This window comes from Pseudorca crassidens, chromosome 7 (genome assembly GCF_039906515.1).
Source record: "Pseudorca crassidens isolate mPseCra1 chromosome 7, mPseCra1.hap1, whole genome shotgun sequence".
Lineage (NCBI taxonomy): Eukaryota > Metazoa > Chordata > Mammalia > Artiodactyla > Delphinidae > Pseudorca > Pseudorca crassidens.
The window spans coordinates 85,654,154-85,682,062 of record NC_090302.1 but is presented as its reverse complement, the minus strand read 5'-3'; the positions used below and the strand labels follow the sequence as shown (position 1 = coordinate 85,682,062).

General features: G+C 38.9%; 1 protein-coding gene across 9 annotated transcripts in view; it reads right to left on the bottom strand.

Annotated features, from left to right (window-relative positions):
* Positions 1–13,765, bottom strand: part of AOPEP (aminopeptidase O (putative)) — a 361,551-nt gene extending 347,786 nt beyond the window's left edge. For 8 of the 9 annotated variants that reach the window (XR_010945107.1, XR_010945108.1, XM_067744804.1 and 5 more), the window contains exon 1: positions 13,648–13,765. The gene's annotated coding sequence lies outside the window, so the exon portion shown is untranslated. The remainder of the gene's footprint in view (positions 1–13,647) is intronic. The other variant, XM_067744809.1, reaches the window with a different exon arrangement.
* Positions 13,766–27,909: the final 14,144 nt, after the last annotated feature.

The following is a 27,909-nucleotide window of genomic DNA, read 5'->3' as shown; positions in this document are numbered from 1 at the left end:
ATGAACAAAAACCTTTCCTTCCACATCTCTCTCATCATAGCAAAATTCCTTAAAAGAACTGCCTTTACTCTGTTCTCATTACTCCATCTCCCTGCTCACATCCCTACTATGCCACCAAGACTCCACAGTGGAGGCAAATGACTTCCTAGTTATCAACTTCGGTGGGTTCTTTCAGCCCTTAATTTTGGAGCATTAACACAAATTACCATGCCCTCCTTAAAATTTTCTCCTCTTTTGGTGCTTGCAACACCATTCTCTCCTCCATACATACCTCTTTGGCCTTTCCTTCTCCCACCTCTTAGATGTCTGTGTGTCCTGTAGTTCTAGCTTCAATCTTTCTCACTTGTTTGTGCAATCCATGCTCTAGTCACTTCAAATCATACATCCGGCCCTGATTTCTTCTAAGTTTGCCTAGTGAATGACATCACCATCTACCCAGTTACCCACAGTAGAATCCTAGGGATCATCCTAGATTTCTTACTCTCACCTACACATAAACAATTGCAAAGTCCTATCAATTTAATCTAAGTATCTCTTGGATCCATCATATTCATTCTCTCTGCAACCTAATTCAGGTCATTATCTCTCACCCAGACACATTATTCTAAGAAGAATCATAATTAAGGGTATACAGGTAAAAAACTTGGAAGTCCCTTCTTACCAGTAAGAATGCTACACAAATACAATGAGGTATGATTCAAAAGAACACAGAACACTGGTACTCTTCTTTTAAAAAAATGGATTCTAATACTGTATAAATACAGGCAAATCATTTCATCTCAAGCTTCAGATTCCCAAATGCTGAATGAAGGGTAAAAGAGATATATCTAAGGACCTTTGAACCCTTAACATTCATTCTATAATTCTATTTCTACCAGACAATACTCTGAGAGTTCCTACCTCCAAATATGCACCATACTTGCTACATATGCAAGATATTATTGGTGCCAAAAGAAACAGGCTGATATGTCCCCTTTGCTGCCAAAATATAGCCAGCATATCCTGATTACCATCAGTTTCAAAAAACTAAACCTTCGATTACAAGTGTCAAAGAAATAAAATGTAAGCAAAAGAAAAAGCCAAGAAATAAGTGTAATGAAGCTGACTATATATATAGAAAAATGCTATTTCAAAATAATTTCTTCAGGAATCGAGCAACATAGAATGAGTTAGATATAAAATGAGTGCACTATAAACCACTGTGACAGTCAATAACAACATTATGAACAGAAAACTTTTTCTACCCACAAAACAGTAGTGTGGGAATTGTACAATATCTAAAGTCAAACACCAACACAATATATATGCAATATGAGATCATAAAAAGTTTTAGGATCTACTTTTCAAAGACAAGGAGATAATACAAACTAAGCTGTGAAAATGCGGTCTGAATCCCATTAAAATGCTGTCACCCCACTCAAATAAGAAGCGCCTGTTACTCTTTTGACAGTTTGGGTTCAGTTGCTCTTCTGTTGCCTACTAAGCTCAGAAGTAATGTTCTGTTTTGAAGATCATATAGAAGAAGAGGGTAGAGAAAGAGTGTGTTAGACAAAACAATTTACATTGTAAAGTTGATAATGACCTAATGGTTGGTCAACTCAAAATTTAGGATAAATCAACTCTAGAGCCACACAGACTGGGTAAACTCCCAATGTCACCACCTACCAGCCTCGTAATCTTAAAAATTCATTTAATTTCTCTGTGCCTCAGTTTCTTCACCTGTAAAACAGAACAATGATAGTACCTACTTCATAGGTAAAGTGCTTGGAACAATGCCTAGCATACTGTAAATGCTATAGAAATATTGGGTAAAGTTATCATTATTATTATTTTCCTTCTTATTTTTTGACTAAATATTAGGTGAGAAGAAAAACAACACTATAATGTATGCTCAAGCTCCAGTTTAACACTGTTACCAGGTATTTTGTTCACAGTTCAATAACAATGTTATTTCAGTTGATATCTCCAATCCTGATCCTCTAGGCACTCACAGTCAAATCAAATCTGACTCAAATCAAATCTGGTATGAGTGTTAAGTTCATACCACATGAAATGAGAAGTATAAACAGGCATAATTCACACACACACACACACACACACACACAAAACAAGACACATAATTAACTGAACAGAATAGTTAACCTAGGAATAAACCTATGCATGTATGGTCAATTAACTTATGACAAAGGAGCCAAGAATATACAATGAGGAAAGGACAATCTCTTCAATAAATGGTGTTGGGAAAGTTGGACAGCCACATACAAAAGAATGAAACTGGACCACTATTTTACATCACATACAAAATCAACTCAAAACAGATTAAAGACTTGAATGTAAGACCTGAAACCATAAAACTCCTAGAAGAAAATACAGGTTGTAAGCTCCTTGATATCAGTCTTTGCGATGAGTTTTTGCATCTGATACCAAAAGCAAAAGCAACAAAAGCAAAAATAAAGTGGGGCTACAACAAACTAAAGTTTCTGCAGAGTGAAGGAAACCATCAACAAAATGAAAAGGCAACCTACTGAATGGGAGAAAATAATTGCAAATCATATATCTGATAAAGGGCTGATATCCAAAATATATAAAGAATTCATACAACTCAATAACAACAACAATAAAATCCAATTTAAAAATGGGCAAAGTATCTGAATACCCATTTATCTAAAAAAGACGTTACACACGGCCAACAGGTACATGAAAAGGTGCTCGACATCACTAATTATCAGGGAAATGCAAATCAAAACCACAATGAGATATCACCTCATACCTGTTAGAATGCTTATTTTCAAAAAGACTAAAAATAACAAGTGTTGGCAAGGATGCAGTGAAAAGGGAACCCTTGTATACTGTTGGTGGGAATGTAAATTGGTGCAGCCACTATGGAAAACAGTAGAGAGGTTCCTCAAAAATTAAAAGTAAAACTACCATATGATCCAGCTATTTCATTTCTGGGTATTTATCCAAATAAAACAAAAACACTAACTCAAAAAGATATATGCACCGCATGTTCACTGCAGCATTATTTACAATAGCCAAGATAAGGAAACAGCCTAAGTGTTCATCCATGAACAAATAGATAAAGTGTGGTATATACACACAACAGAATATTATTCAGACATAAAAAAGAATGAAGTCCTGCCATTTGTGACAACATGGATGAACCACAAGGGCATTGTGCTAAGTGAAATAAGGCAGAGAGAAAAAAATAAATACCATATGTTCTCTTACATGTGGAATCAATCAATCAATCAATAACCAGGCTCACAGATACAGAGAACAGATTGGTGGTTGCCAGTGGCAAGAGGTGGGCGGTGGGAGAAATTGGTGAACTGTTTTTGGTTTTTTTAGCATGTATGGTCAGTTAACTTATGACAAAGGAGCCAGGAATATACAATGAGGAGAGGACAATCTCTTCAATAAATGGAGTTGGGAAAATTGGACAGCCACATACAAAAGAATGAAACTGGACCACTATCTTACATCATAAACAAAATCAAATCAAAGCAGATTAAAGACTTCAAATCAAATTTATTTTTTAAATTTTATTTTAAAATCAATTTATTTTTTAATAAATTAAAAAAACAGAAAATTTAAAAAGTTTTTAAATAAGCAAAATTAAATATGCATCAGAAGTACAGCATATGGTAGATAATACAATGGAATACTATTCAGCCATAAAAGGAATGAAATTCCGATACATGCTACAACTTGGATGAACCTTGCAAACATGCCAATTGAACTAAACCAGACACAAAGGATAAATGGTGTCTGATTCCACCCACATGAGGAATCTAGAATAGGCAAATTCATAGAGACAAAAAGTAGAATAGAGGTTAACAGGGGGCTGGGGCAGGATGGTACAGGGAGTGAGGGGAATGAGGAGTTGTTGTTTAATGGGTACAGAGTTTCTGTTTGGGAAGATAAAAAAATTCTGAAAATGGACAGTGGTGATAATTAAATAACACTGTGAATGTGCTAAATGCCAATGAGCTGTACACATAAAAATACTCAATTTTATAAAAACTATAGCCTATATATTCAACAAGAAGTTTTAACATGATCATCAGCCTTAATAGTATTAAAATAAAGGATAGATCATTTATTCTCAAGTTCCTAACTAGGGACATCAAAGGAGTCAACATCAACTCTTAGCTGGTCTTGGATTAAAGTACACACCTGAAAATGGGTATATACCTTGCAAATTTCATACGGAACATTATTTCACCTTGTTGATAGAGTCAATTTGTTTTTTACTTCCATGAGGGAGATAGAAGGAAAGAGAACTATACTGAGGAGATAACGTTATATGAGGCCAATGCATAATGGTGGTTTTATAAAGAAGTACTTATCCACAAAGAAGCAAGATAACATGAGTGCAATAGTATAACTGCCCAGGGCACCATAAAGGGTTGTGTAAATCAACTGACATTCAATTCAGACGTAGAGAGGGTTCCCATGTATTGGTAAACCATAATTTAAAACACTGAAATATCCCCCAAAATTCAAACAGACATTGAAAGTCCATTATTTTAATACATATAATAAAAGAAAATATTTGAAAGCTCTACTCCAAACACTCTAAGAAAAACGCATATTGCATTACAAAGACACAATGAAAGTGAATTTAATAAATTAACATATGGGTAGAAGAACTGAGCCTCTGGCCAACAGCCAGCCAGAAACTGAAACCTGCCAACATGAAACTGAAACCTGCTAACAACACGAGTGAGCTTGGAAGCAGATTTTCCAGCCCCAGCTGGGCTTGAGATTTCTGCAACCCCAGACTTCAGTTTGTCTACACTTCCTAAGAAACCATGAACTACCCAGGGCCTGGTGCTCCAGCCGGGTGACAGGCCTGTGCCTCTGAGGTGGGAGAGCCGAGTTCAGGACATTGGTCCACCAGAGACCTCCTGGCTCCACATAATATCAAATGGTGAAAGCTCTCCCAGAGATCTCCATCTCAACGCTAAGACCCAGCTCCACTCAATGACCAGCAAGCTACAGTGCTGGACACCCTATGTGAAACAACTAGCAAGACAGGAACACAACATCACCCATTAGCAGAGAGGCTGCCTAAAATCATAATAAGGTCACAGACATCCCAAATCACACCACCGGACACAGTCCCGCCCACGAGAAAGACAAGATCCAGCCTTATCCACCAGAACACAGGCACTAGTCCCCTCCACCAGGAAGCCTACACAACCCAATGAACCAACCTTACCACTGGAGGCAGACAGCAAAAACAACGGGAACTACAAACCTGCAGCCTGCAAAAAGGAGACCCCAAACACAGTAAGTTAGGCCAAATGAGAAGACAGAGAAACACAGCAGGTGAAGGACCAAGGTAAAATCCCTGCAGACCAAACAAATGAAGAGGAAACAGGCAGTCTACCTGAAAAAGAATTCAGAGTAATGACAGGAAAGATGATGCAAAATCCTGGAAATAGAATGGAAAAAATACAAGAAACGTTTAACAAGGACCTTGAAGAACTAAAGAGCAAACAAACAATCATGAACAACACAATAAATGAAGTTAAAAATTCTCTAGAAGGAATCAATAGCAGAGTAACTGAGGCAGAAGAATAGATAAGTGACCTGGAAGATAAAATAGTGGAAATAACTACTGCAGAGCAGAATAAAGAAAAAAGAATGAAAAGAATTGAGGACAGTCTCAGAGACCACTAGGACAACATTAAACGCACCAACATTCAAATTATACGGGTCCGAGAAGAAGAAGAGAAAAAGAAAGGGACTGAGGAAATATTTGAAGAGATTATAGTTGAAAACTTCCCTAATATGGGAAAGGAAATAGTTAATCAAGTCCAGGAAGCACAGAGAGTCCCATACATGATAAACCCAAGGAGAATCACCCCAAGATACATATTAATCAAACTATCAAAAATTAAATACAAAGAAAAAATATTAAAAGCAGCGAGGGAAAAGCAGCTATTAACATACGAGGGAATCCCCAAAAGGTTAACAGCTGATCTTTCAGCAGAAACTCTGCAAGCCAGAGGGAGTGGCAGGACATACTTAAAGTGATGAAAGGGAAAAACCTACAACCGAGATTACTCTACCCAGCAAGGATCTCATTCAGATTCGAGGAGAAATTAAAATATTTACAGACAAGCAAAAGCTAAGAGAATTCAGCACCACCAAACCAGCTTTACAACAAATGCTGAAGGAACTTCTCTAGGCAGGAAACACAAGAGAAAGAAAAGACCTACAATAACAAACCCAAAACAATTAAGAAAATGGTAATAGGAACATACACATCTATAAGTACCTTACATGTAAATGGATTAAACGCTCCAACCAAAAGACACAGACTGGCTGAATGGATACAATAACAAGACCCGTATATTTGCTGTCTACAAGAGACCCACTTCAGACCTAGGGACACATACGGACAGAAGGTGAGAGAATGGAAAAAGATATTCCATGCAAATGGAAGTCAAAAAAAGCTGGAGTAGCAATTTTCATAACAGACAAAATAGACTTTATATAAAGACTATTACCAGAGACAAAGAAGGACACTACATAATGATCAAGGGATCAATCCAAGAAGATATAAAAATTATAAATATTCATGCACCCAACATAGGAGCACCTCAATACATAAGGCAAATTCTAACAGCCATAAAAGGGGATATCGACAGTAACACAATAATAGTAGGGGACTTTAACACCCCACTTTCACCAATGGGCAAACCATCCAAAATGAAAATAAATAAGGAGACACAAGTTTTAAATGATACATTAAACAAGAAGGACTTAATTGATATTTACAGGACATTCCATTCAACAAAAACAGAATACACTTTCTTCTCAAGTGCTCATGGAACATTCTCCAGGATAGATCATGTTGGTCCGCAATTCAAGCCTTCGTAAACTTAAGAAAACTGAAATCGTATCAAGTATCTTTTCCGACCACACCACCATAAGACTAGATATCAATTAGAGGAAAAAATCTGTAAAAAATACAAATACATGGAGGCTAAACAATACACTACTTAATAAGCAAGAGATCACTGAAGAAATCCAAGAAGAAATCAAAAAATACCTAGAAACAAATGACAATGAAAACACAATGACCCAAAACCTATGGGATGCAGCAAAAGCAGTTCTAAGAGGGAAGTTTGTAGCAATACAACCCTACCTCCAGAAACAAGAAACACCTCAAAAAAACAACCTAACCTTACAGCTAAAGCAATTAGAGAAAGAAGAACAAAAAACCCCCAAAGTTAGCAGAAGGAAAGAAATCATAAAGATCAGATCAGAAATAAATGAAAAAGAAATGAAGGAAACGATAGCAAAAATCAATAAAACTAAAAGCTGGTTCTTTCAGAAGATAAACAAAATTGATAAACCATTAGCCAGACTCATCAAGAAAAACAGGGAGAAGACTCAAATGAATAGAATTAGAAATGAAAAAGGAGAAATAACAACTGACACTGCAGAAATACAAAGGATCATGAGAGATTACTACAAGCAACTATATGCCAATAAAATGGACAACCTGCAAAAATGGAAAAATTCTTAGAAAAGCACAACCTCCTGAGACTGAACCAGGAAGAAATAGAAAATATGAACAGACCAATCACAAGCACTGAAATTGAGACTGTGATTAAAAGTCTTCCAACAAACAAAAGCCCAGGACCAGATGGCTTCACAGGCACATTCTATCAAACATTTAGAGAAGAGCTAACACCTATCCTTCTCAAACTCTTCCAAAATATATCACAGGGAGGAACACTCCCAAACTCATTCTCCGAGGCCACCATCACCCTATACCAAAACCAGGCAAAGATGTCACAAAGAAAGATAACTACAGGCCAATATCACTGATGAACATAGATTCAAAAATCCTCAGCAAAATACTAGCAAACAGAATCCAAAAGCACATTAAAAGGATCATACACCATGATCAAGTGGGGTTTATCCCAGGAACGCAAGCATTCTTCAATATATGAAAATCAATCAATGTGATACACCATATTAACAAACTGAAGGAGAAAAACCATATGACCATCTCAATAGATGCAGAAAAAGCTTTGGACAAAATTCAACACCCATTTATGATAAAAAACCTCCAGAAAGTAGGAATAGAGGGAAGTTACCTCAACATAAAAAAGGCCATATAGGACAAACGAACAGCCAACATCGTTCTCAATGGTGAAAAACTGAAACCATTTCCACTAAGATCAGGAACAAAACAAGGTTGCCCACTCTCACCACTATTATTCAAAATAGTTTTGGAAGTTTTAGCCACAGCAATCAGAGAAGAAGAAGAAATAAAAGGAATCCAAATTGGAAAAAAAGAAGTAAAGCTGTCACTGTTTGCAGATGACATGATACTATACACAGAGAATCCTAAAGACACTACCAGAAAATTACTAGAGATAATCAATGAATTTGGTAAAGTAGCAGGATACAAGATTAATGCACAGAAATCTCTTGCATTCCTATACACTAATGATGGAAAATCTGAAAGAGAATTTAAGGAAACACTCCCATTTACCACTGCAACAAAAAGAATAAAATACCTAGGAATAAACTTGCCTAAGAAGACAAAACACCTGTATGCAGAAAACTATAAGACACTGATGAAAGAAATTAAAGATGATACCAACAGATGGAGAGACATACCATGTTCCTGGATTGGAAGAATCAACATTGTTAAAATGACTATACTACCCAAAGCAATCTACGGATTCAATGCAATCCCAATCAAACTACCAATGGAATTTTTCACAGAACTAGAACAAAAAATTTCACAATTTGTACGGAAACACAAAAGACCCCGAATAGCCAAAGCAATCTTGAGAAAGAAAAACAAAACTGGAGGAATCAGGCTCCCGGACTTCGGACTATACTACAAAGCTACGGTAATCATGACAGTATGGTACTGGCACAAAAACAGAAATATAGATCAATGGAACAGGATGAAAAGCCCACAGATACACCCATGCATATATGGTCACCTTATTTTTGATAAAGGAGGCAAGAATATACGGTGGAGAAAAGACAGCCTCTTCAATAAGTGATGCTGGGAAAACTGGACAGCTACATGTAAAAGAATAAAATTAGAACACTACCTAACACCATACACAAAAATAAACTCAAAATGGGTTAAAGACCTAAATGTAAGGCCAGACACTATAAAACTCTTAGAGGAAAACATAGGCAGAACACTGTATGACATAAATCACAGCAAAATCCTTTTTGTCCCACCTCCTAGAGAAATGGAAATAAAAACAAAAATAAACAAATGAAACTTAAAAGCTTTTGCACAGCAACAGAAACCATAAACAAGACGAAAGGACAACCCTCAGAATGGGAGAAAACATTTGCAAATGAAGCAACTGACAAAGGACTAATCTCCAAAATTTACAAGCAACTCATGAAGCTCAATACCAAAAAAACAAACAACCGAATCCAAAAATGGACAGAAGACCTAAATAGACGTTTCTCCAATGACGATATACAGATTGCCAATAAACACACGAAAAGATGCTCAACCATCACTAACCATTAGGGAAATGCAAATCAAAACTACAGTGAGGTATCATCTCACACTGGTCAGAATGGCCATCATCAAAAATCTACAAACCATAAATGCTGGAGAGGGTGCAGAGTAAAGGGAACTCTCTTGCACTGTTGGTGGGAATATAAATTGGTACAGCCACTATGGAGAACAGTATAGAGGTTCCTAAAAAACTAAAAATAGAACTACCATATGACCCAGCAATCCCCCTACTGGACATATACCCTGAGAAAACCATAATTCAAAAAGAGTCATGTACCACAATATTCATTGCAGCTCTATTTACAGTAAGCAGGACATGGAAGCAACCTAAGTGTCCATCGACCGATGAATGGATAAAGAAGATGTGGCACATATATACAATGGAATATTACTCAGCCATAAAAAGAAACAAAATTGAGTTATTTGTAGTCAGGTGGATGGACCTAGAGTCTGTCATACAGAGTGAAGTAAGTCAGAAATAGAAGAACAAATACCGTATGCTAACACATATATATTGAATCTAGAAAATAAAAAAAAAAAAGGTTCTGAAGAACCTAGAGGCAGGACAGGAATAAAGACGCAGACATAGAGAATGGACTTGAGGACACAGGGAGGGGGAAGGGTAAGCTGGGATGAAGTGAGAGAGTGGCATGGACATATATACACTACCAAATGTAAGACAGATAGCTAGTGGGAAGCAGCCGTATAGCACGGGAAGATCAGCTCCGTGCTTTGTGACCACCTAGAGGGGTGGGATAGGGAGAGTGGGAGGGAGATGCAAGATGGAGAAGATATGGGGATATATGTATGTGTATAGCTGATTCACTTTGTTATAAAGCAGAAACTAACACACCATTGAAGGCAATTATATTCCAATAAGGATGTTAAAAAGTAAGAAAATAAAGCAGAGAAAAGACACTAGAAAGAAACTAGAAAGAAATTAATTAATTAACATACAGGTTAGGATACAGGATTCTAGTTAGTATAATTTAATTTTCTTGTAATTACCACATATCAAATACTATTCAAAGAATAACAATTTTCATAGAGAAATGCAAATCAAAACTACAGTGAGGTATCACCTCACACCAGTCAGAATGGCCATCATTAAATTGTCTACAAATAATAAATGCTGGAGAGGGTGTGGAGAAAAAGGAACCCTTCTACCCTGTTGGTAGGAATATAAACTGGTGCAGCCACTATAGAGAACAGTATGGAGGTTCCCTAAAAAACTAAAATTAGAATTACCATATGATCCTGCAATCCCACTCCTGGGCATATATTCAGAAAAGACAAAAACTCTAATTGAAAAAGATATATGCACCCCAATGTTCACAGCAGCACTATTTACAATAGCCAAGGTATGGAAGCAAACTAAAGGTCCATCAGCAGATGAATGGATAAAGAAGATGTGGTATATATGTACAATGGAATATTACTCAGTCATAAAAAGAATTTAATCATGCCATGTGCAGCAATATGGATGGCAATATGGATGGACCTAGAGATTACCATACTAAGTGAAGTAGGTCAGACAGAGAAAGACAAATACCATATGATATCACTTATATGTGGAATCTAAAAAAAGGATACAAACAAACTTATTTACAAAACAGAAATAGACTCACAGACACAGAAAACAAACTTATGGTTACCAAAGTCGAAAGAGGCAGGAGGGATAAATTAGGAGTTTGGGATTAACAGATACATACTACTACATATAAAATAGATTAACAACAAGGACCTACTGTATAGCACAGGGAACTATATTCAATGTTTTGTAATAATCTATAATGGAAAAGAATATATATATGTATGTATAACTGAATCACCTTGCTGTACACTTGAAAATAACAGAACATTGTAAATCAACTATACGTCAATTAAAAAAATAAAAATAAATTAGAAAAAAATTTTTCAAAGAACTAGAATACAATATTCAAAGAACAAAAAGCCAAAACCAGACTAATAATAATATTAGAAACACTTACATGGCTCTTAGAATATGCGTGGTTTGTTATAACCTCTTTACATATACTACTAACTCACATCCCTCACAACAACCTCAGACAACAAGTATTCTTATTATTCCCATTTTACAAATGAGGAAACTGAGGTGTAGAGGGGTCAACCACGTTGTCTGGGCTCACTGTCCTACTAGTAAGTGGCAGAGTAAGGACTGGAATCCTGCAAGTGTGCTTTCCCGGTCCTTAATTTTAATTGCTATGGTTTACAATCTCTTGGTGATATTAAGGAGTACACTATATAAAGTCTAGGAAAACTCAAAATGCAAAGCAGTTTGGGGGCCAAATATAACAAATGTCCTGAGGAAATCACCAAATCACAACACAACAATAAATGAGATTCATAATGACTGCTCTGAGACATAAGGGAAAGTTAAAATATGTTCAGTATACTTACTGTTTTAGAAGGCAAAGAATTATTTAGTGCATTTAAATTTTTTCCATCCAAAACTGTCAATATGATTTTCATTTCTAAAGGGGTAAAACTTTCAACTGTCCAAAATTACTCATTCCCTGAGAGCTCTAAACAGAAAGTTACTGAGCAATCTTATTTGCCAATTATCTCATTCTTAATGAAATATGGTATGTGTGTGGTGTGTGTGTGTGTGTGTGGTGTGTGTAGGGGGATCATAAATAAATTAAGGTTTCCACGTGTTTTGATTCTAGGTATATAAGAACTTAATACTAAAGATATTAGAAAGTGTCAAATCATTTGGATAGATGAGTGAATAAACTCATAGAATTGTGTCATTATTGTAAAAAGCCTAGAATCTGATCACTCATAGTGAGTTATAAAAAAAAAAAAAGTACAGGCTTTCAACTCATACATAGAACTGAACTTCAAGCTTGTCTCCACCAGTATAGTTACCATGAATTTTTGGCAAGTTAATTTCACATACCTGAACCAAAGTTTCCTTCCCTGTAAGTTGAGGATACTAATTCCTAACTCACAAGGTTCTTGTGTGAGCTAAGGAAAAAACACATGCAAAGTGCTGAACACAGTCCCTGGGATATAGCAGATGGTCAACAAACAGCGACTACTATTATTCCCTAACCTTTTTCTACTTTGTCCCCCAAATGTAAGAGCCTAATCTTACCAATTAGCAAGTCATTCATAGGCTTCTCAGAATTACAGTAAGTACAGTACCATATGCCCTATTCAAAAATGGAGCATATGAAAGTACAAGAAAATACAAAACCAAATCATCAAATGAGACAAAAACGTCGGAATCCTGTTTCCCCACCCATATCTTTTCTGGTTGGTTTTGTAATAACCCGCATTCCTTTATCAACAATACGAATCCTATCATTTTTTGGCGGTCTAAACATTCCTAGTTGGGTACTGTTGCTTATTTATTTTGACGGCTACCTTTGCGAGGATAATTGTAATCATTGCTTGAAAACAAAAAAGAAATACAGGACAGGAGCATTTTAATGAAATGCTGTAACTGTTTCATCTATCTCGACGGTTGACTGGATGCCATGTGGATCATTTATTATAGCAATATATTTTCACATTACTGCGCCACCCCCTTACCCAACAAACACATGCCTTAATGAGCAAAACTCCAGACTGACAGTGAACGAATGCTCTTTAGGGACACAATAACTCAAAACTTGGTGCTCTCAGTAAGGATCCTCGGGGAGGAGGGAAGGTGGCCGGGTGTCACTGCAAGTGGAAATGAACAGAATCGGAAACTGTTCTGTCTCCTTAAACAAGATTGGATTTGAGCCCTGTGGGGCTAGGAGCGGAGAGAGGCGGGTTAGGTGGGCCTTGGAGGCAACACAGGAAGGAGGCGGCAACTGCAGTCTGGGAAATGTCTGTGCCACCGGGGAGAGGAGCGTCAGAGCCCATCACCACCCGAGGGTGGAGGCGGAGAGAAGTGGCAGGCTCAGCCCAGTCCCCAGAACTGGTTCAGCTTCAGGAGTCTGGAAGGACTGAGAGGGAATGGGAACCCAGGTGATCAAGAAAGATGAGGGTAGGGGTGGGCTCCTGGCTGCCTTCAAAACGGGACGCTGCTGACCCCGCCGCCATCCAGGTGCCGCTGGAGAGGAAGGCAGGGACCCAACAGGGAGCGCTCAGGTTACCTGTGTCAGCCGCCTGCCCGCTCGTCTCCACTTCCGCAGACTAGGTGTTACCACGGGCTACCCGGGCACGCGCCGAGTGACGTCATCCTCGCGCGCCCGAGCCGCCGTCCGCCTGGCCCCGCCCCTTGAGTGCAGTGGGTGGGGCAGTGGAGGTCTGCGCAGGCGCGGAGCTGCCTGGGGCTTGGGAAGGCGTGAAAAAGGCTTGTTTTGGATTTTGTAGGGTCGCCGTCTTACCCTTCTACTCCTAGTTGCAAAATCTTATAGGGACTTAAGAAAAAAAATGTTATTGAAATACAGACATGGACTTTTTATTCTTTATTTTGCTCTTCCTCTTCCGTATATAACTCTTGTTTGTATACTCGTTCGTTCCAGCACAGTTTATTTAAGTCCTATTGTGTTCCAGGCAAGCACTGTTACAGAATCTGGGATACAGCGATGACAAAACAGACACAATGCTTCCTCATGGAGAAAGCAAACATTGAATAACTCACCAAAGATATTTTAGGCGTATCTCATTTTATTGCCCTTCACTTTATGCCACTGGGCAACCCTGCCATTGTCAGATAATAGTTAGCATTTTTTAGCAATAAAGTATTTTTAATTAAGGTAAGTAATTTTTAAAAAATGCTATTGCACACTTAATAGACTACAGTATAGTGTAATCATAACTTTTATTTTCACTTAAAAACCAAAAAAATCATGTGAGTTACTCAAAAACTAAAGGAGGATGTCAGAGAAGTGCCCTATGAAGAGGCTCATTAAGCTGAGAAGGGAAGAAGCCAGCTCTATGAAGATCTGGAGCAAGAACAACCAAGAGAATGATGGAAAGCTATGGGGAGGGGACTGAATGTAGTGGTGCCCTTGAGAAAGTGAGAAAATAGGCTAGGGGAAGAATAGAAGATGAGATTAACAAGGCAAGGAGAGTTCTGATCTCGCAAAGTTTCTTTGCAGGAGGCATGGATTTTATTTTAACTATAATGGGAAGCCAGTGAAGAGTTTTAAACATGCAAGTGACAGGATCTGGTTTTATAAGATCACCCTGCCTGCTGTGTATAAGAATAAACGATTTAGAGTCTGAGAAAGGGTTCAAAGAGAACAGTTGCTTTTGCAATGATCAGGTAAGAAATGATGGAGAGAAGTGAACAAATTTAAGGAATAATTTGGAGTTAGATATGCCAGACTTGGAGATAGATTAGATAAGGCCATAGGGAAAGAAAGGTGTCAAAATGACTTCTAAATTTCGGGCTTTTGCAAATAGCTGGATAACACAGCTAAGACAATTTCTAATACTTCACAAGATTTTCTCCTCCTCCTTTCAACCCTGATCCCTTTGCTTCTTTGTTACCAAGCCCTCTCAGTTCTCCTCTTACCTTTGTGATCATCTCCCCTCAGTTTCCATCAAGGGGCTCCTTTTTCCTTTCCTTTTCCTTAACTCTTCACCCCTTGATCTTCTTATGCTACATCAGGGGCTGCAAGCCCAAAAGCCTACAGTGCCCAGGCAGTGAACACAAAGGAATGAACCTTGTGGATAGACACTATGAAGAACTGGAGCTCATGGTCCCTACTCAGCTCTAATTGATTTTTGCCAACCAGCAATCTTTCCTAGTGATAGATCCTTCCATTTTTAAAGAGAAATCAATATGCAGATACATGAAATCTCTCAAATTTCAAATGTTGGTAACTAATTCAAATTTTGTTGAACTCTTTTTTGGATCAAACAAAATGCATCTGCAGGCCAGATGAGGCCTGCAAGCTACAACTTTGCCTCCTTGATGGATATCTTCCCAGGATGGTGATTTTTGTCTACTTTCATGTGACTATCACCTGTAAGCTGATAACTCCCAAGCCTATCTCACCACCCAATCCTTTCAAAATTTCTTATTGAAGTACTCAGATTCCACTGAGATATCCAGTTGGCATCTCAAACTGGACATTTAAAACTGAACTCATTATCTACCCTGGCCCCCAAACCTAACCTACTCAAGTATTCTGTCTCAGTTAACAGCATCAATGTCGACCCACTCACCAAAGCCTGAAATCCAGCATCATCCCAGACTTGTTCCTCTCCTTGTCCTGATCTTGATCTCTTCAATATTTATCACATCTGCCCATCACCTCCATTCTAACTAATCACTTCCTTTGCTCAAGCCTTTCTAACCTCTCTCTGGCAAGTCATGTGACCTCTCTACACCTGTTTTTTCACTTGTTAAATGAAAGCATTGAACTAGGTGATTCCTAGGATCTGTTCCATTGTCAAATTCTGTTTCATAGGGCTTCCCTGGTGGCGCAGTGGTTGAGAATCTGCCTGCTAATGCAGGGGACACGGGTTCGAGCCCCGGTCTGGGAGGATCCCACATGCCGCGGAGCAACTAGGCCCGTGAGCCACAACTACTGAGCCTGTGCATCTGGAGCCTGTGCTCCGCAACAAGAGAGGCCACGATAGTGAGAGGCCCGCGCACCACGATGAAGAGTGGCTCCTGCTTGCCACAACTAGAGAAAGCCCTCGCACAGAAATGAAGACCCAACACAGCAAAACTAAATAAAATTAATAAACTCCTACCCCCAACATCTTCTTAAAAAAAAATTCTGTTTCATAAAGCCACCAAATTTGTCAGAGTAGTTACTTATCACTTTTTTGTTGGTTTTTGGCCTGGCTTTTTTTTTTCTTTTTCTTTTTTTTTTGCAGCTCCACACTGCTTGCCAGATCTTAGTTCCCCGACCAGGGATTGAACCCTGGCCCTCGGCAGTGAAAGCGCAGAGTCCTACCCACTGGACCGCCAAGGAATTCCCTGGCCTGGCTGTCTGAATACCAAGAATACTGTGGCTAGATTGACAGGAAAAACTGGACTTGATAAAAATAATCAATACAAAATGAAATTAACATTGACTAAAACTGGACACAATTTTATTGTAGAATAAACACTGGCTGAAAAAGAACTACTGATTGGTAACATTGAAAACTGAAAAAGCCGAGAAATACAGACAAGGTAAAATTTGTCGTTTAGTAAAAGTTGATGTAAAAATCAAATATTCAGGGATTCCCTGGTGGCGCAGTGGTTGAGAGTCCGCCTGCCGATGCAGGGGACGCGGGTTCGTGCCCCGGTCCGGGAAGATCCCACATGCCGCGGAGCGGCTGGGCCCGTGAGCCGTGGCCGCTGAGCCTGCGCGTCCGGATCCTGTGCTCCGCAACGGGAGAGGCCACAAGAGTGAGAGGCCCGCGTATCGCGGAAAAAAAAAAAAATCAAATATTCATGTCAAAATTTAGATCTACAAAGTTTGTGCAGAAAAAAAAATTGGCCTTGGTTAATTATCCACAAAAGAAAGTTCATGATGTCAGAAGCTCCAATGGCTAGTATATTTCATGAAGAGAAAAAATAATACTGAATTATAACTTCAAATGTAAAAGAACTGGAATTGATTCCAGCTAAAATGATTTTAGTAAAAATGGAAAAACAAGACAGTTTAACTATAATATAAAGTTGATCATGGCATTAAATTGGCATAATGAAATTTGCTCCAGAAAGTACTATGTTTTATATTAAAGATTTCAAATAGAATTTTAAAACTTGGATTGCAGTCACGAGCATGGTCATTTCTGATATTAACAAGTTATAAAAAGTTGGTTTAGATGTAGAAGTTTTCTCATTTTGATGATTCGGGCTAAAAAGAACTCAGAAAACTAGAAAAGTGTGCAGTTAAAACTCTGTATGTGGCAGTTAAACAACTAGAGCCAAGACAGCAAATCACTTGATATGAGCTATTTTGTTTTTCTGAGTCATTCATATAGTACCAATCACCACCATGTCTTTGTTATATTTTGTTGACACTTTGTTTGTTGACACTTTGTTATATTTGTACTCATAAAAATAAAGACCCCCTTCCATTGTCTTTTTTTCTTTCTACCTGTTTCTCATGGTTATGTAGGAAAAGTCAGCTTTTACAGAATAAATTATTATGAAAAAATGTAATCTTTTTTTTTAAAGAAATCAATTTCTAAGACTTTGGTTTATGTAAAATATGGTGTGTGTTCTTGAAGGTTATTTGCACAACACTTGAAATTATAATTATGTAAGTGCCACCTTTCCTACAGAGGAGATCCTTTGGTTTTAATTTGAAAGATTATAAAAACCCTGATACTTTAATGTCAGTTTCTTATACCTCAAAATACGTAGAAAAAGGTAAATCAAGTCAGTTTATATACTTGATACATAAACACAGCAATAAATGTTTCATTTTCAAACATGAAAAATAAATAAATAAATAAAGGTTATCTTGGAAAAAAATGAAAATTTAAAGAATTGAAACTCACTGTCTTTTTTAAATTCTCTATCTCTAGTTTTGCTTTTGTAGCTTCAGTCTTCAGATATTTTTAAATATAGTATTTATCTTTAGATGGAGAAGAACCCATCAAACTTGTAAAATACTCAGGCCAGCAACTGAAGGGAAAATATACCCCCAGCCCCACTTTGGCTTACCTTACTTTGCATATTACTTCTTAAAGCTAAATCTCAAAAGTCTATCAAAAAATTTCTCATGAATTTCTCACAAAAGAGAAGTATTTTTGATTGGGTCCAAGAGTGTTCAGGGACTTCTATTTATAATGCTTTAATGATCCATTTAAAAATAGTTTTCTAGAAAATACTTTTTTTATGAAAATTATTGGTGTAAGTATAATTTTGATTTCATGTTAATATACACAAAATCAATGCTTCACAGAATCAAAGTTAACATCTTGCATTCATTCAATAGCTCCTGAAAATCTTTAGTCTTTCAGTTCTAAAACTCCTATTTTTGAGTACTTATTCATGCCACAAGCTGTTGTATTTTCATAAGGTCTGCATAATTGGAGTGCATATAGCCTGGTTTCAGATATGCTTTTCATCAATGACTATTTTTCCCTCTGATGCTATCAGCTCCATGAAATCTGTTAATATTCCCACTGAGATTTAGTGCATTGGATTTAATTTCAAGAGAATTTCTGACTTGGCCCAGGTGAACTAAATACAATAAAGGAGGAGAAGGCAGAGACTGCTGGCTATCCCTCAATATCCAGGCTGTTTTCCTCACAGAAATAGAATCCCTCACATTTTATATAACAGAATATCCTATCTTAGCTGGACACATGACCACTCAGAAAAAAGACAATATTTTCCAGCCTCCCTTGCAGCTAGATGTGGCCCTGTGACTAAGTGCTGGTTAATTGACAGTAAGAGTAAGTATAATGTAGCATCCCTTATAAAGTAGATAGAACATGAGTTTGTTTTCTTCCCATCCTCCTTCCTGTTGACTGGAACGCAGATGTGTTGACTACTCCTAGAGTGGCCAACTTGGTTTATAATTTAACCTTCAGAGGCTTATGGGAAAGCAATGAGATAGAAGGAGCCTATAACCCTGAGGACTTTGTGGACAGAGCCACAATACCAGCTCTGAACTATCTACCTCTGCACTTGTGCCAAGAGAGATAAGCCACTCTCTTTTTTAAAATTTTATTGAAGTATAGTTGATTTACAATGTTGTGTTAATTTCTGCTATACAGCAAAGTGACTGAGTTATACATATATATATTCTTGTCCATTATGGTTTATCACAGGATATTGAATATAGTTCCCTGTGCTACACATTAGGACCATGTTGTTTTTCCATCCTGTATATAATAGTTTGTGTCTGCTAATCCCAAACTCCCAATCCTTCCCTACCCCCATGTCACCTCCCCCTTGGCGACCACAAGCCTGTTCTCTATGTCTGTGAGTCTGCTTCTATTTCATAGATTATGTTCATTTGTGTCATATTTTAGCTTCCACATATAAGTGATATCATATGGTATTTGTCTTTCTCTTTCTGACTTACTTCGTTTTGTATGATAATATCTGGGTCCATCCATATTGCTGCAAATGGCATTATTTCTTTCTTTTCTATGGCTGAGTAATATTCCATAATATACCACATCTTCTTTATCCATTCATCTGTCGATGGATATTTAGGTTGTTTCTAGGTCTTAGCTATTGTAAATAGTGCTGGTATGAACAGAGGATTGCATGTATCTTTTCATATTATAGTTTTCTCTGGATATATGTCCAGGAGTGGGATTGCTGGGTCATATGGCAGCTCTATATTTAGTTTGTTGAGGAACCTCTGTACTGTTTTCCATAGCGGCTGCCCCAATTTACATTCCTACCAAGAGAAGCCACTCTCTTTTTAAAGTCACTTTATTTTGGGTCTATTTCTTCCACCTTACCTAACTGATATATAAGGACTAGGATTCAAAAGAAAAATATACAGTTAAGCCATTTTCAGACTTCATGCAGACCTGAATAGCAAAAAGGAAAAGCCTCCTGAAGGAAGCGCAGGCTCGCTTCAGTAACCCCAAGGCCTGAAGACCAGAAGACAAAGGCCTGTAAGAGATATTGTCTAATGGCAGTAACTCCTAAATTCAGTTTCTTCGTAAAGCAAGTACTTCATGTTTATAGCCTTACTCATTGTATCCTACCTAATATCCTGTCTTTCCCTTACTAACAGAGCCCTGATTTTATGGAAGAAAATCCATCGACCTCAGAGAAATTAGGCCCCTTCACCACCCCAACAGATGAAAGATTATAAATCTAAGCCAGTTATGGAATCCCATTCCTTTCTGTCCCTTATTCATGGGCCCAGCTTTCCTTACAGCCAAGTGTAGCCATGTTGCCCAGTCTAGCCAATGAAATGGATAGGTAGCTGCTAAGAGCTCCTGGGACAGATTTTACCTCCTTTTAAAAAGATAGCCGTAAAAGGAGAGCTAGCTGCATTGTACTGCCCTTTTCTTTATTACTTGTGACGCCAACGTAAGGGAAAAGATGGTTGGACCCCCATGTTGACCATAGGTGGTCACAGGATGGAGTCAACATGCTGAGGAACGAGGGGGAGGAAAAGTGTAAGAGCCTGAGTCATTGCTGACATCGTTGAGCTGCTGACCAGCCCTTGATATCTTCCTCTGGTCTCTTAGTAAACCATTCTGCATCTGGTTTTAGCCTTTAGTACAGGTTTTGTTGTTTTTGTTGTTGCTGCTGCTTGCAATTTTTTTATTTTTTCTGCAATTTAAAAAGAAAAAGAAAGAGTCTCAGCATTTTTTTGTGTTACAGATTTCTCTCTTGACTCTTTTCCATAAAGACTTGTTTTCCATGCTTGCATAGTACTCAGTGCTGACGCTTCTGCCGTTACTCTTGTGCTTCTTGCTTCTGTTGCTACTATCGTCTTTCACTTTTAAATGTGCTAAAGAAACCCTTCTACATAATTTTCTCTACCAATTACGGATTCAAACTGGATTTAAACTATATTTACAATAGCCTATCTGCATAGCTCTAATATCAATCCAGTTTTTGGTATGTCATTCCCACTGCTTTAGGCTGAACCGTGAAGAGTCCACAGCAAGGAAATGGGTCTTTGTGTTCAATAGAAGATATAGTTGTGCCTTGCTTGTTATAAGAGGCCCCAGGAATTCTGGGTATTTGTGTCCCACTAAATCCCCAATTTACTAAAGGAAAATCCATAATTATTACTGATCCTGTCACTATCTACTCATTCGACTTCTCTGAGCTTGCTTTGTTCTCATCTGTATATTAGAGAATGTCACTAAATGATTTTATGAGCTTTTTTTTATTTCAAAATTCTTCTTTTCCAACTTCACCTAGATACCAAATATATAAGCCTGTAAGTTCTTGATAAAATTTCCTTAAGAATAAGGAAGTTAGCCTAAAGCCTGTCTGCCATGCCTCTGGCCTATTTAATGCCACCAATAGTCCACCCACACGTCACACCAAAGGAATACGTGTGACAGACCCAGCTTGGGTTTGCATGTCATCATTTCCTAAGGCGGGAACTGTGGCAAAAAGATTCTGTCTAAAACTCACTGTGGGTTGATGAGAGACAGGTGGGATGAATGTGTCAAAATATAAATGCAGGATTTGAAATATTTGCAAGTTTCCAGGAGAAAAATCATACTAGAGAGGGACGGCTGGTAAATGAAAGTTGAATATAATGATTGACCTGGCAGCCATGAGCTGAAAGTCATCTCAGTGACTTGGTCAGTACGAGCTGAAGAGATTACTGTAGAATTTACATATATAGCTGTTTGGGCCACAGATCCTATCACTACAGAGAGCACTGGTGGCTGATGCCAGAAGTAAACAGAGAGAAGAGTCTGTGGCTTGAAGGGACAGGGTCACTTCCAAGGGCACTGAGTCTGAAAATGATGCTCTTTTTACTAAAAATAAAAAATAAGAGGCTCAGGGAGGAATCAAGGTAGTGTTGCCAAAGAGGATGATTCCTAAAAAAGAAAGAAAGTGGAATTCATGGTGAAATTTCATTTTTCCTGGAGAAGGAGACAACAGTTTTCAAAGAATTCCAATGAAAGTAAACACATCAGCATGGATGGCACAGAGCCTCTGACTTCTAGAAAAGAAAGTCCCTCTACCCCCAGCTCTGGTCTCTTTTTTTCTCTAATGATGGAGCACAGTCAGTGGGAAAGGGTGTGTGTGAGACTTGGCATTGATACATTGCTGCTAATTGAATGTGTCATATAGCCACATTCATTTTTTTTTCTTCCAGCCATATTTCCAGATGCTACCATGTATTAGGTACATTTCTGGGCTCTGAGGACACAAAGAGGAAAAAATACATCCCTGACATCAAAGAACTTCCAGGCTACTCTGGAGAAAAAAAGTGGTTTATTACATTAGAGGCCAGAGCCCTAGACTTGTGTCCTATATGGGTTCCAAATAGCAAAAGCAGTATGGCAAGAAAAGACAGACCAAGAAATGGGGGTAAAATTGGGTAGGGGAGTGGGATATTGAGAAACCAAGAAAGCTGAAGACAAGGTAGAATGGAGAGGTCAGAAAGAGCTGGCCTGGGCTTCCCTGGTGGCGCAGTGGTTGAGAGTCCGTCTGCCGATGCAGGGGACGCGGGTTCGTGCCCCGGTCCGGGAAGATCCCACATGCCGCGGAGCGGCTGGGTCCGTGAGCCACGGCCGCTGAGCCTGCGCGTTCGGAGCCTGTGCTCCGCAATGGGAGGGGCCACAACAGTGAGAGGCCCGCGTACTGCAAAAAAAAACAAAAAACAAAATTCTGGTTGACAGCATGGGAGAAGTTAAGCAGTTTGTCAGCCTCAGGCTAACAAGGGCCGGCAGTTGCAACGCCAAGTAACATTGTCCTTGGGAAGGGGCTCAGTGCATATTTATTTATTTATTTATTTACTAAAAGAATGGGTGAATGGTAGATAAGACTCTTTCATGATTTTTGTGCCCATGTTTTTGGTAGGTGGGAAAGCAGACACATGAAAATATAAACATTCTCTATGAATGGGACTGGGGGGAGGCATATTCTGTCTACAGCCAGGCACTGAGCCAACACAGCCCAAGTAATACTTCACCCAAGCACAAACCCAAAGGTATAGCTTTGGAAAGATGCCAGCAAAGCTCTCTTTGGTGGGCTCCTCACAGGGACTGGGTCCTGGCAACCCAGGCAATCACCCCATAGGAGGGCTCCTCCCACCAGTCCTGCTTATGCAGATGGAAGCAAGTTGCACTGATCACCAATGACACTGTTGGAAACAGCCAGAATTGGGGTCCATTTGCCCAGCAAAAAGCAATGATTTTAAAAGCAATAGCAAAAACTTGCTATTTGTCCCAACCTAGAGAGATACATTCCTAAGAACCTATGGGATTCAACTTGATTGAAGCTCTTTCAAAAGTCACTGAATTGGGACTGCCCTGGTTGTGCAGGGTTAAGAATCCGCCTGCCAATGCAGGGGACACGGGTTCGATCCCTGGTCCAGGAAGATCCCACACGCCGCAGAGCAACTAAGCCCGGGCACCACAACTACTGAGCTTGCGTGCTGCAACTACTGAAGACCGCATGCCTAGAGCCCGCGCTCCGCAACAAGAGAAGCCACAACAATGAGAAGCCCGCTCACCGCAATGAAGAGTAGCCCTCGCTCACCACAACTAGAGAAAGCCCGCGTGCAACAGCAAAGACCCAACTCAGCCAAAAATAAATTAATTTTTTAAAAAGTCACTGAATTTCTCTAATTCCATCACTGCCAATAATAACAATGTTTTAAAGATTCTGATTTTAAAACCCACTTAGGGCTTCCCTGGTGGCACAGTGGTTAAGAATTCGCCTGCCAATGCAGGGGACACAGGTTTGAGCCCTGGTCCGGGAAGGTCCCACACGCCATGGAACAACTAAGCCCTTGTGCCACAACTATACTGAGCCTGCTCTCTAGAGCCCATGAACCACAACTACTGAGCCAGTGCGCCACAACTACTGAAGCCAGCGCACCTAGAGCCTGTGCTCCACAACAAGAGAAGCCACCTCAATGAGAAGCCTGTGTACTGCAATGAAGAGTAACCCTCACTCGCCGTAACTAGAAAAAGCCCATGCGCAGCAATGAAGACCCAACACAGTCAAAAATAAATAAATATAAATAAATAAATAATAAAGTAGCCCAGTCCCTGCCAGCACAAAAAAATAAAATAAAACCCACTTAAAACACAAACAGTTCCATAAAAGGATTGATAAACACTAATCTTTAGCCTTTTCAGATGAAGGAGCGCTGTGATAAAGTTACTGTGGGGCAGCACAAACATTCCTCAACATTTTAATCATTTTAATCAGTATTTATATGTATTATTTCTTTTAAAAATCACATAGCTCATTGTTGCCAACTGAGTTTTAGCAGGAAGCCAGCAGTGATGTCACACTGCAGAGGCTCTCGGGAGATTCTTTTGAACACAGAAAAAAAGTTAATGTGTCAGCCATAATGTCTCCTGTTTTCCATCAGTATTTATTTCCATCCTTCAGAAAAACTGATAGTTCAATATTTTTTTCTGGATGAATTGAAAGAAGAACAGATATTAGCAAATAGTTTCATTGATTGAAATGTACTCAGAAAAGGCCCATGGTCAATGAACTGTGAAATATTTCACAAAATATTACTATTACTGAACAATAGTAATAATTTGCAAAGATGAAACATATATAGGAGGAATTTTACGCATTACACAATTTTTTCCTACATTAGTAATGAATGAATACAAGTAAGAAATGAAACTAGCTTTTGATGAGATAATTTTGGCAGGATATTAATTTGTGTTTGTTCTTAGTGCTGTCGGAGTGAATAAGGAGGCGTTGTCTTTTCCCATCTCAAGAAGCCTTTGTGTTCTGAGTTTTACACCCTGAGCCTAGGAATGGCTTTTGTGTTGGGAAGCTGAAGTTTAAGGCACCTGGAAATCAACTCCCTGCTACCCAGGGAGGATAACGGGTGATGGGAGAGTGGGGGTAGTAGTGGGGTGGAGGCAGAGCTGGCCAAGTGATGAGAAGAGTGGGAACCTTACCCTAAAGGCGGGGTCCCAGTGGTAGAAGGTCAGGTCATCCTGCGGATGTGAGGGCTGAGGAACATTCCAGAAGGAACAGCATATGCAAAGATCCTGTGACAAACAGATACACAGTACATCCAAGGAACTTAAAGAAGAGAGGAGGAGCAAAGTAGGAAAGCATGTCTGAGAGATAGGGAGGGGCCAGCTTTTACAGGGTCTTGTATCTTGTGTTAAGAGATTTTGGTCTTTTTCTTGAAAGCAGTGGGAAACCATTGAAGAGTTTTAAGCAGGGGAGTAATGTAATCACATTTGCTTTACCGGCATTTTATCTTTACAGTAGTTCTATAAGGTAAGCATAATGGCAGGCTCACGCAGCTAGCTTGGGGAAAGTTTAGCAACCCTGTATTCTCCATCAACCACCCCACATAAACATGCATTCTTATCAGACAAAAAACAAAACAAAACAAAAAAACAGTGTGCTGACTATGGAAATGCAACTTCTAGACAGTCCTTAAGCACTCCTTCCTAGCACCTCTAGACATGGAACTGCCACTACTTGTGTGCTATTATTATTATTTTCTGAGATAAAGAAATCAAAGCGCAGAGAGATTAACTAACTTGTCCAAGATCAAACAGCTAGCCAGTTTCAGAGAGAGGATGTGAATCAAATCTGATGAGAGTTCTTGCAGCAGATGTGGTTAGTGCCCCACTCATATCCCCTTGGCCCACCTAGGAGAACACCTGTAGATAGTCCCCCCAACATGCCCACCTGGAAGGTCCCCTGCAGATATTTTCCCAACATGCCTATGGGCTTCTTGCATATCTCTGCATGGGGGCCTTCTCCTGCCACTGGAATTCATTTGACCTGTGCACAGGAATTTAACCTCATAGAAGTGACACTCAGTCAATGAGGACAGGAGTTAGGAAACAAAGAGCCCCACTTGCTTGCTCTTCCCGCAAATGCTTCTGAGGTATGCTCCACAAGTCTCTCAGAGGGTTCCCAGCAGGAATGTGTCTCAGCTGCTCACACAGGTAACTGGGTCATTAATTTACCCTTTATTGGCTCTCCTCCCATCTCTAACTCCCTTCCCTAACTCTCCCTCAGTGCCTCCTGGAATCAACTTCTATACAAATTACTTGCACCTAAATCCTTGTCTCAGGGTCTGCTTTTGGGGGAACCCAAACTAAAACAGCTTTTAACCAGTACAGTCTACTGCATCTCTTAGTAGTGGCTGAAGAATTTCCCCCAAATTCTCTTATTATGAGATCAATTTAGTGAGCATTTAATGGGTACATGACCCTGTACCAGCAGGTACAAAGGAGCCATTATGACACTTATTTTGTTTATTACTTTGGGCAGAAGGTGACAACTCCAAAGAGGGAATGAATAAATGATAGAAAGAGAAAGATGACAATATTGTGTGTAGGTGGCTCTGTATGGGGGTATGATAGAGCAATAGCACTTATTTTCTAATATATTACTTTACGCTCTGATTCCAGGATATTAAATGTCTCCATCAGGGAAAGTAATGTCATGCTATTAATAATTAATAATATACACTCTTGGACAACATTACCCTATTAATTCTAGTTCTATATCAGTTGAATACAAATGCTGTTCAGTGTTTGGATGATTTATCGAGATATGAAATAAAGCTTGCCAAATCTTTAGCTGTAGTCATAAGTAATTTCACCATATTTTATTTCATATTTTCTGTTTAAAAGGCCATATATTGGCAAACTTGTCATGGATGCACTTTACTCCTCAAATTGTCTTTTGAGCATGAACTCTAATCTTTAAAAGTGGCATACGTTTCATGACTTTTCTAAAAGTATAAGTCCAATGACATGGTACAGAATCCTACATGAATATTTCATAAGATTTGCAAATCTACTTTACTTTTATAGTCGTCCTAAGAGGAAACACCAGATGGCTTGGCGTTAGCCATGCCAGCTTCTAGAAAGGAGTAGAGTTTACTTCACAGTTGACTGAAGACACTGACTATTCCAGTCCTGGATTTCCACTGATTTCTGAGCGTCGTTAAAACAAGCCTCATGGCTTTAATTAAAACAGCATTTGTGTAATTCTGTGTATGAACACACAGAACTCTAGAATGTCCCAGCATATTGTCACCATTCCTAGAGTGCTGAGGTCTTAGGGTTCCGAGGGGTTGACATGCAAGCCAAGGAGTTCAACTTACTAGAATTCTCTGGACATGGGGGCAGGTTTTTGGAGGTATCAGAAGTGGAGGAAAACTGTTGTCAACTCAAACTGCCCCCAAATAGCAATGGTGAGAGAGTCTTTGGAATATTTAGCGTCCCATGAACATCGGATTTCTTGCATTCATGCTGGGGAGACTTCTTCTGTAATCATGTTATACTCTAGCAGACCTAGGGTTAAACTATTCTGGAGTCATGACAAAGGCATGGCGTGAAATGTGGGGTGAGAAAAAGGCACAAAGTCACAGGTTCAGTGATTGGGAGTCAGTCTATCTAACCTCTCCTAGATATGCCAAAACATTTGAGCTAAGAGGTAATGGTAGGAAAGAAGAGAGACAGAGACAATTCATGCAGATGCTTGAGAGATAGAAGCACTGAGAGGAAGAATTGTCTGTTGACATCATATTCCACTGATTGACATTTCCAAGAAAGAAACTATAGCTGATCGTGGCTCAAATTTCAAAACAACTGAAGAAGAATGAAAAGCTGTACTGGGTGATGAAAAACCGTGTAGGTGACAACATGCACCAACAAATTAATATGAAAGGAGGAGTGAAACAGGGCCTGGATAGGCAACAAAGATGTCACCTCCAACCGAACATACAAATAGCTCACAGCATTATTTTTCTATCTTGATGAAAAATTTGCAATTTTTACATTGGTGCAGACCAAAGAAATTAGCAACTAACACATCT